At 48.3% G+C, this 10,247-nt stretch overlaps 1 long non-coding RNA gene across 1 annotated transcript; it reads left to right on the forward strand.

The window, feature by feature from the left end:
* The first annotated feature begins 1,891 nt into the window (after nucleotides 1-1,891).
* Nucleotides 1,892-5,975, forward strand: LOC118603003. The gene is made up of 3 exons (XR_004951081.1): nucleotides 1,892-2,869; nucleotides 3,079-4,719; nucleotides 5,047-5,975. It is a non-coding gene; the product is annotated as an uncharacterized LOC118603003 (long non-coding RNA).
* Nucleotides 5,976-10,247: the final 4,272 nt, after the last annotated feature.

The following is a 10,247-nucleotide window of genomic DNA, read 5'->3' on the forward strand; positions in this document are numbered from 1 at the left end:
ATTTGAAATATTCCAAACTGTTAATTACAGAGGGTAGGATGAGGACATCCACCAATTATCTTTTACTTGTATGCATTATTTGAACAGTAGATTACTTTTTGTGGTTTGTGTTTCTTTATTGTGATAAAATATATATAACATGAAATTTCCCATTTTAACTATTTTCAGGTGTACAGTTCAATGGCATTAAGTACACTCATATTATTGTGCAACCATCACCATAACTTCCAGAACTTTTTCATCTTCCCTAACTCAAATTTTGCATCCTCCCCATGCATCCTCCCTCCAGCCCCTGGCAACCTCTATTCTACTTTCTGTCCCTGTGATTTTAGCTTTTCGAGATATCTCATGTGGATGGACCCATACAGTACTTGTCCTTTGGTGACTGGCTTATTTCACCCAGCATAGTGTCTTCGAGGTTCATCCACATTGTACCATACGTCAGAATTGTATTCTCTTTTAAGGCTGAACAATATTCAATAGATTACTTTTGCAACTGGCAAAATATACTGATTGAAAAACAACAATAACAACAAAAAGAATGACTGTGTGAACGACTGAAGAAAGAACGGGTGGGTGAATGCCAGGGGTCTCCCAGGAGTGACTGCAACTCTGTGATTTCGGAGAGGGGACAGCAGGTCAGTGAGTGATAATTTGGGGACAAGCACCCCGTGAATCATCCCTGGGCTTCTTCTATCATGAGAGGAGGGAGTTAGGCCTCCTGTCGCATGGCCAAGTGGACAATGAAGACACTCAGCCTGCCAGCCAAGGACTGTGACTCACAGGCCATGAGGCCAGGCAGGGCCCCCACGCTTGGCCCCTGATGCCCCAGCCATTCAACCTGGGCAGTGAGCGGTATGGAGTTCCCAGTCGCCTTCTGATACGGGTCCTGCTCCCAGGCTCTGGGGACAACCCAATCGGCCCGCTGAGTAAGGAGGCTCCAGACAATCCCTCCTTTCATAAACTTCCACTGCTGACTAATGCCTCCCAGTCACGCTGGGCCCTTCCACCCCCAAACTCATCCCTGCCCTGGAGCTGGCCCTGTGGGATTTTAAGGGAGACTCTCCCTGGCCCTTGGTGCTACCCTCATGCCCTGTCCCGGCCAGCCTCTGGGCCCTGCTTGTCAGCCTTCTCCAGGGCCAATTTCCCTTCCCTGCTCTCTTCCTCCAGTCAACCCCAAGCCCTCCCAAGCCCTCACCTTTGGGTCTGGTCAAGCCTTAAGTGGGTCCTGCCATAATTGAATCTTCGCTGAGGGGCTTCTTATAAACCATCCTCCTGCCCATCCCTGGCCTTTCTCATTAAGAAAGAGTGCCCGGCTGCCCAAGGCTGGGGTCACTGGGAGAAGACTCCAGTGGGGGGGGGGGAGGTGTGGATTTCAGGCACTTGAGCAGGTGGGGAGGCGAACTATTTCTGATCATGTGTGCAGGGGCATCTTAAGATGCCCCAATTCCTTCAAGGCACAGAGAGATGTTGTGGAAAGAGATGGGCTTTGGAGTCAGGCCTGAGTTCAAATTCTGACTCTGCCACTTACTAGCTGGGTAACCATGGGCAGGTAACTTAACCTCTCTGAGTCTCTATTTCTTTATCCATTAAAAAAAAAAATAGGATGGGGGTGGGAATGATAATCCCTCATTTCCAGAATGGATGTGAAGAGAGACTCTCAACTCATTCTTGGTGGAGGTGACAGTCCCAAGAGAGGGGCTCAGGAAATGGTGCTGGTCATGCCGTGGGGATCACCCGCTCTCTAACAGGAGGCCTTGGTTGAGGAATGTGTGGTTGGTAAGAGATAAGCTAAGTCTTTATGATGTCTTGGCCCTCATGGTGGCTTGATTCACCAGCTGAGAAATGGCCTCTTGTTCTCAGAGTCGATGGGAGGGTGAATGACATTCTTTTATGACACTATGAGAGGGCTGGGAGCTGCATTCCTAGAGGGGAGCCGGGCATAGACAGACAGTACAAGACATCAGATGATGAGAAAAACTATCCCTGTTTGGTTCTGGAATGGAATCACTTCTCTTTTTTTTGTGAGGTGATGGGAAGGGAGAAAGGGCCATTGCCAGCTTCTCTTGCTAATGAGGCCTACCAGAGGGGAATGTGGGAACGACTTGGCAGGATCCGAGAGGCAGCTTGGAAAACCGGGAAAAGCTCCTGCCTGGGAGGCAAAGAGCTACGGTGAGGTCCCAGTTGGGCCTCCCACCAGCCGTGTGGCTGTGGGTGAGTCACAGTCTCTCCGGGTGACATGGCCCTTATCTACAAAGGGAGAAGGGTAAGACGTGAGGTCTTTTCAGGCCCTTTTCGTCTCTAAGATTCTCTAACACTACACCATCTCTTTAAAGATGAAAAGCAGAGATGCTGAGCTGAAACAGATGTGGCGGATAAAGCCAAGATAATCAGCCCAGCGGTTTCTCTCCCTCCAGTGCCCTGCGTCAGCAAGGCTTTGGGTGAATTCTGGCGTTTGCTCATTTCGATAGGTAATCAAGGCAAGATCTGTGGGCCCAACTTCCGGAGGAGGAGCTGATCAAACAGTTTTTACTCTCGATCTTTCCTTCTTCCTTGATGGCATGTGTGTGTTTTGGACCCTCTGAATCCCTGAGGCTCCAGGCTGGCTCTCAACACTGAGCGTTTCCTACATATGGGCTTTTTTTTTTTTTTTGCTTAGACCCCCACATCCTCCTGACCTTCCACAGCCAGAGTCTGGGGTTGCCCATTCACTAAAGAAGTATTTAGTATGTGTCTCTCCAGTGGCTGGGGCCAAGATAAAAGGTTCTGGGGCACGTGTGTCAGAGGGAATTCCCACAAAGTGCTGGTGCGCGAGATAACTGTGGTCCTTGCCCCCGAGGGGCCCATGAGCCAGGAAAGGAGATGAGAGGTGAGCCAGTATCCATGGGCAAAGCAGCAAGTGGGTAAAGAAGGGCTCAAGGTGGCAGAGTGGCACATCCCGCTGCCCCCTGGAAAGGTGGGAGGGAAGGGAACTGGGACGGACGAGGGCGTGACATGAGTAGGTGACAAATTTAGGCGGCACACAGCTAGCTCTGAAGGATTTCATTTTAAAGTAACTTCCGCCCATTTCCATCCCAGACCTGGTCTGTCTCCATCATCGCCGTGACTGAATTTGTTTGTTATCTGAAGCCCCCTCTAGAAGGAAAGCCTGAAGAGGCAAAGAACGTTGCTGCCTAGAACCACTGTCCACCCAGGGCCCGGACGGAGCCCTGCACAGAGAAGGTCCTGGAAAAGTCCACGTGGCGTGTGCAAACACATCTGAGCAGACGAGGGAAAAAAAATCAAAGTTGTGTTTCAGGATGGTGGAGTCGTAAGGCCGAGTCACAGCTGGGAAAAGAGGTCGAACATTCCACCTTTTAAGAACCCAAGACATTTGTTTCTTCTTCCTTCCTAATCAGTGGTTTCTTGCCCTTTACTGGAGCCTTTCACTGGAGCATCTGGGTCTGGAACGCGGACGTGCGTGGGAGGGATGTGAAACTGTGCTGGCAGACCTGAGAAAAGAATCGTTCTTTGTCCTCGTGTTCATGTGCACCTGTCGTCCCAAACCCTTGACAAACATTGTGTCATTCACCTTCCCAACCTCTCCGTAGACTTGGCCAGGGTTGGGGGTAGTGTAGCGAGCAGCATTCCATGCATTCCTGCCTCCTGACAGCTCCTGGTACCAGGGCTGTGAGCCCAGGATGTCCAAAAATTCCAGCTGACTCATCCGTGGGTGAGCAAGGCCAAGACGAGGGGACGGGAGGAATCTCCTGGAGCTCTGCCTCTGTCCAGGTCCCCAGTTCAGAGGGGAAAGTGGGGCAGGGGAGGGGCGATAGCTAGGATTCTGGCTGTTTCTGCTTGAGTGATGCTTGGGTGTCACCCAAGGTGCCAGGAAGTGGTGACAGATGCATCATGGTGTCGTGGGTAGGGAGCCTGGGTTCTAGATCTCCGATGCCCTGATTTGAGTTCTGGCTCCATCCTTATCACCTTTGCAACCTCATCAAACCTCTCTGGGCCTCAGTGTCCTCAAGTGGAAACGGGGGCAGATAATGGTTCTGACTTCATGCCTAGTGGGGTAGATGAAGCAAGAGAATGTGGGTAAGATATGAGCACAATCCCTAGGACACAGGAGTTGCTTAACAATGATGACTTGTGCTAGAATGTCACCCTTTTGATGCAATGATGTGAAATACTCTTCCGGGTGGGCAGACAAGTGTGTAATGGGCTCTTGCTCAGATCCACAGAACAAAGGCTGAAAAATGGCATGGTAAGAATGTCACTGCCTTGCTTTGGGATTCTGGGTAGAGCCGTGCTCTCTCTGAATGTCCCTTGTCACAGCTGAGCCTTCTGTGACCACACTCAGAATGACACCATGCTGAACAGGCAGCAGCTTTTCTGGTCCTCACATTGCCTTCCAGATGGCTTGTAACCACATCCCTGCCAAATTCCTCTTACCTCCGCTCAAGACTCATCCGATGCCAGAGAATTTCTCAAAAGGGGGAAATATAGTCCTGTCGTCATCACCTCATCACTGCATCACTGGAGTCCCTGGCTCAGCCTGCCTTCCAGCTGTTCCCCCCGGGGCTATCTCTGGAGGTTTTTCCCCAGCTCTGTCCAGGGGCTGTCGGGGAGAGTGAAGTCCGGGAATGAGGATGGGACACAGGGCACGACGTGACCTTGGGCCAGTCTCTGGCCTTCTTCACTTTCCCCGGCATCTGTGAAAGGAGGAGGCTGACTGAGGTCATGCATTTCCGGCAATTCTGTCCCAGAAAGTTCTGAGTGTGGGAGAGAGCTGGGTAGCTGAACACTTGTTCCTCTTCAGCAGGAGAACACAGGGGTTGGGAGACAATTGGCTTTGGATTCAAATCTTCACCTTGTTCCTTTGCTGGCTCTGTGATGTTAGGCAAGGCTCACACCCTCTCTGAGCAGTGACACTATCTGTAAAATTGGGCATACCAGTTGCCACCTCCAGAGCTTTTGTAAAGATTAAGATAGATGATGTATGTGCAGAGCTCAGCATGGTGTCTGGCACTCACAATATACTTTTATTTTTTTATTTTTCTGCAGAAATATGGGTTTGCTCATCTTCACTGTACTGCTGACCTTACTAAGAAACCAAGGCCCAGCGGCAGTTGGTGGGAAGAGAATTCAGACCATGTTTTCATGTTTCAGCTGCCACACCAGGCCGGCTTCAGAAGGAAGATGCAATAACTTAAAGGAAAAGTCCCAGCGTCTGCTCCAGCCCCCTCAGGCGGCTCTCAGAGCTTGTGCCAAGAGATGGCTTGGCACCGTGCTCTTTCTTTCATGCACATTAGCGTATTTCCAGATGTTTCAGGCAGTAGCTCATGGAGTTCTTTCAGGTTCTGTTTCATTGGATCTCCTTTCCTATGGCTTCTCTTTCCTTTGCTTTTCCCCAACTGGGCACCATAGCTTTATAGACAAAAAACAAAAAACAAAAAACAAAAAACTACATCTTTCTCATCACCTTTGAAATCCCCCGACCACAGTCTCTTTCTCAGAAGATCCCTGGAAATGTTTTGGCCAGTCAATCACAAAGGGAGGGAGGGTCAGGACAGCTGAACACCTTATAAAATGCTCCTTTACTGGTAACAACATGAGCTGCCTTTAGTATTTCACACTCAGATTTCATTTGTTCCATCCTGCACATGCCTGAGGTCCTGGGAAATAGGGAGTTCTGGTGACCCAGTCCCGCAAAATAGAACAAGCTCTCTCCTGAATACTGTAGGTACTCTGCATGGCCACTTCACCTGTATCATCTCGATCTTCCTAACCCCAGGAAGTAGGTGATATTAGCCCCCATTTTTTTTTTTTTTGGATGAGAAACTGAGACTCAGAAATGCCATGTAACTTGTCCAAGGTCACGAAGCTACTGAGAGGATCATTTTGGCTCAACTTGGCCCAACTCCAAAGGCCCGGCTCTTTCCATGACAGACGGATGTCGGGAATATGCCTACATGGCCTGTGCATGGCTGGGCTCTGGGCTTCTCCTACCAGCCGTCTACCAACCTGGGACCTAAGCCACAAACTTCAAACTGAAACTTGGCCTGGTAAGCAAGTCATTGGCCTAGCCTTCTAAAGGAGAGAGTCACACCAACTCCTGGAGAAGTATCAGCAAAAAAGGGATGAGCGTGTGTGAGGAGTGTGCATCCATGTATGGGGGTGTGAGGATGCATGTCTATGTAAGGATGTGTGTATGTTTGTGTTTGAGGATGTTCATAAGCATGTGCGCATGTGTGTGATGACATGTGGTGATATGAGAATATATACTCACGTGCGTGTTTGTATGTGAAGGTACACTTATATGTAAGGACGTATGTGCTTGTGTGTGGCGATTCTCTGTTTAGAGAGACTCTCTTGGTATTGAGTACCAGGAGCTTCTCAACACCTATAACAGCTATCTTTTAAGAGTGTATTTATCTTTGCATGTGTACATACATGTGTGCATACGTGCATAAGGACTGAGAGTCTGTGCTTGTGTATGAATGTGTGTGCACAGAAGGTTCACGTGTGGATATTTGTGTGAGGATGCACGTATGAGTGAGAATATGTGTGAGCTTTATGTGAGGATGTGTGTGCACACACCTTTGTATATGAGGGTGCACATGCGTGTCCTTGTGTGTGGGTGGATGTGTACACACTTGTGTGTATGTGTGGGCATACCTGTGTGAGTGCATGTGTGAATGTATGTATAGAAGGGTGAAACAGGGTGAATGCAGGCACACTGGTAGGTGCCTATGTGTGCACACATGAGTATGCGTGTGAGGATGTTCGCTCATGCGCATGCACGTTCGCACATGTGAGGGCGCGTGCACATGCGTCAGGAAGAAGGGAACAGATGGATGAGAAAGGCGGGAGCACTGTGATCACGACCAGATGGGTTCTTTGTTTAGAGAGACCTCCTCCGTGTTGAGTACCAGGCGTTTCCCAGCACTGAGGACAGATCTTTTTTAAAAGTGTATTTATCTTCTCACGTGGTCAAAGGGCAGTATTCAGGCAAAGAGGAGTTTCTTTTCCTGGAGGACCTGACCTGCTCCTCGCTGGGCATCACGGTTGAAGGTTTACCTTGGCAGCGTGTGTGGACTCTGCAGACCCAGCTTCCTGGGCCCCACAGTGCCTGGGCCATGCTCCCTCTCCACCTCAGGGCGTGGCTCCCCCTATCTCAGGGCAGATTAACTTCCCTGGCACGGGCTTTGTTTTGGCTCATTAAGGAGGAGCAGCCACTGAGAGCAGAGGCCTCTCCCTTCCACCCCTGGGCTCTGTTCTGCAGAAAACACAAGATTTAGAGCTGATTCTCACTCTGATTTCCCTGGCTGAGTGTCCCAGGCAGAAGGGAAGCACTAGGACCCAGGCTGTTTTGTCTGCTGAGATTGGGAGAGGAATCTGGTTTCCCCACTGAGGTGGCTCCAGCCCCAGCAGCCACAGTGGGTCTCGGCTGTTTGTTTGTTGAGTGTCTGTTCCTCAGGGTGGGTGGAGTAAGGCTGAGAACTCTGTAATGGGAAGCAGGAGAGTGAAGCCTCAGGCTTGTGCACATAAAAGTTCTCCATGGGTAAGCTATGCATGATAGTGTAAGGGAGCCTGTGTTTCTGCATGTGTCCCGCCGAGAAAGCCCCTCTGTGTTCATTTAACCTATTTTTATTTTTCCTTAAATTCATTCCACCCCCAAGCTCCCACTTTCCTTTACATTTTACCTCTCAGGGATCATAAAGTCCATAGTTCCTTAGCTCCAAGAGGCACAGCGATCCTTAGAGAATCTTCTCCATAATGTCAAGCATCATGCTCACCCCACCAGCCTGTCAGAACCACTAGACTATAAGCCTCCTGAGGGCCTGTATCTCTCTGAAGCCTGTCACGGTCCCAACATCTGGCCTGGTATCTGCTCCCTGGCACATAATAGGCTTCGGTATGGATTTGTCAGGTGGGGGAAGGATGAGGCAGATGGCCCTGGGTAAACGGCCTAATTTCAAAGGTCCCTCGGATCTTTGAGTCAAATTATAGTGAGCCAAAGTTTGCTTCTCTCTGAGTGCCACCCTCTGGAGCAACACAGATTAGTTGTACCATAAAAGCCCTATAACTAAGCGAAGGTAGACATTATACTCCTCTAAATGCCTCCTGCATCTGAGTGGAATGTAGTACCCATAACCACTCCTCATATTACACAGATACGAACGATTTTTTGAATGGACATCTTGAAATATGGTTCATGAACTGAACCCAAAATTCTAGATGTGGTCTGTTCAGTTTGTGGTACTTTGTGATGGCAGGCCCAGGACACTGATACGCTGGACCACTACTCCCCTTGCCTTGTACATCAATACAAAATATCACTGTTTGTAACCCCATGGTTTCCCTCTTAAAAAATTTAAAGGGACCGGCTAAGCACTACTGGAATTGATAATAGAAATAGTGAAAAAAATGACTGGACATAAAGTAAATACACCAACGTCAAGGAGTTCTTGTGTGCCAGTAAGCTGAGAACCCTAACTATGACATCTCATTCATAGTAGCACCTGAAGCCATAAACCACTTCCCTTAAACCTGCGTGGGATCCTGATAAAGAACACTAGACAATTTTAATGCAGGACAGGGCAAATTTCTCCCAAGTGGGCCTATACAGAGAGTGAGAGTGAGAGGGAGCCTACATCTAAATCCTTAAGTTCAGCATTACTCTCTGCATTTTTAAGCATGTGCAGCAAGAATTCAGCACTCTTTTTAGGCTATCGACTCTGTGTCCAGCCCCACTGTCTGGCCTGGGCACACCTATCAACTCCACCATTGTAACGACGGAATGGCACACATTGCTTCTGTAAAGTGACATCCTTCAGATACTTGGTAGCTTTTCAGATATGCATACGCTTGATGGCCTGGGCAGTTTCACGAGTGTTCTTAAAGTGAACACGAAGATTTGAATCTCTTGATTTGCATGATTTTGTGGGGTTTTCTGGATCAAGTGAATAGTGAACCATTTTCAGAGGTCACCTCAGGCCGCTTATGAGAAGAGCTTCCCTATATTAAATTTAGGAAATTTCTTTAGTCCCAGAGTAATTTGTTGATTCATTATGATTCTAATCAAAACCCCAGGGATTCACTGATTTTTGTTAAAAAAATCCAAATTTAATGAATGAGAGAAAATGGAAAAGACAATTCTGGAAAAAGAGAAACAAGGTGGGGTTGGGAGAGCTCTGTCCAATCAGGCAGAGAACATATTATTAACTAAAAATATGCAAGCATATGATACAAAATAGTGCCATAAGCAAACAAATGCTGGTTCAATGTCTATTAACGCCTTCCAGAAATTAGCACAAAATGAAGTACAATGGGCAAGACAGGGCCTAAAGAAGACAAAATGGCAATGTTGAGAATTCAGGACACTTGGGCGCTTACACAGATTGAAGAAAATCTCCATCTACAATCTATGATGTGGAGTGTCATCCCCACCCAGAAGGGTCCTGGCTTATAACCCCATCAACTAAGTTGCTTGTCTCGGTGGAAAGGAAGTCCCTGAGCTGAGTGCTATTTCTGCAATGGCATGGAAAGCAGAGAGAGTTCGGTGCATATGCATATCTGCTGATAGCTTTTGCATTTCCTTGGCTAGTTCTGCCACTTACTGCGTTCTCCGAGAGGGGGTTTTGTAATCACTGCGACATCTTTTTCTCAATCCAGTCGTTTGAATTTTCAGAATCAAATTAGGCTGGGAAAGCACCCTGAATTTGCAGACTTAATATTTTCATTTTCATCAGAGGTTTGCTGAGCATCTATGATGTGCCAAGCTCTGTGTCAGGCCCAGAACCCTGAAGGTTCATGACATGTAGTTAGTTATCTGTGGCTCGCACAGGATGGATTTGCACTGGCCTCTCAAGAAGCTGGGACACAGACTCACAGAGGAAGGGTCCAGCCAGGCAGTCAAGTACCACTGAACATAATTTGGTGTTTCTCACATTACATAAGAATGACTGAATGCATTATAAATAGTTATTGTCATTGCCCGTGAAGGAGTAACTTAGAATAGTTGTACTCAAGGGCATTTTCAGGAGAAATTTTTTTTTGCCACGGTGATGGTCACAAGGGAGACCAGATCCCAGATGCTGAAGCCTAGAGTGCAGCCAAAGTTAGGACCAGGGAGATGAGCAAAGTGACGGAGAAGAGGGATGTTGTCCAAGGAGCTGGGGGGTGTGGCTGACCTCCTAGGCCAGTGGAGGGAGGCTGCATCAGGCGGCTGGCCAACTAGAGTGGTTGGTGACCCTAGACAC

Source organism: Rousettus aegyptiacus, unplaced genomic scaffold (genome assembly GCF_014176215.1).
Source record: "Rousettus aegyptiacus isolate mRouAeg1 unplaced genomic scaffold, mRouAeg1.p scaffold_m13_p_5, whole genome shotgun sequence".
In the NCBI taxonomy this organism is placed as follows: Eukaryota; Metazoa; Chordata; class Mammalia; order Chiroptera; family Pteropodidae; genus Rousettus; species Rousettus aegyptiacus.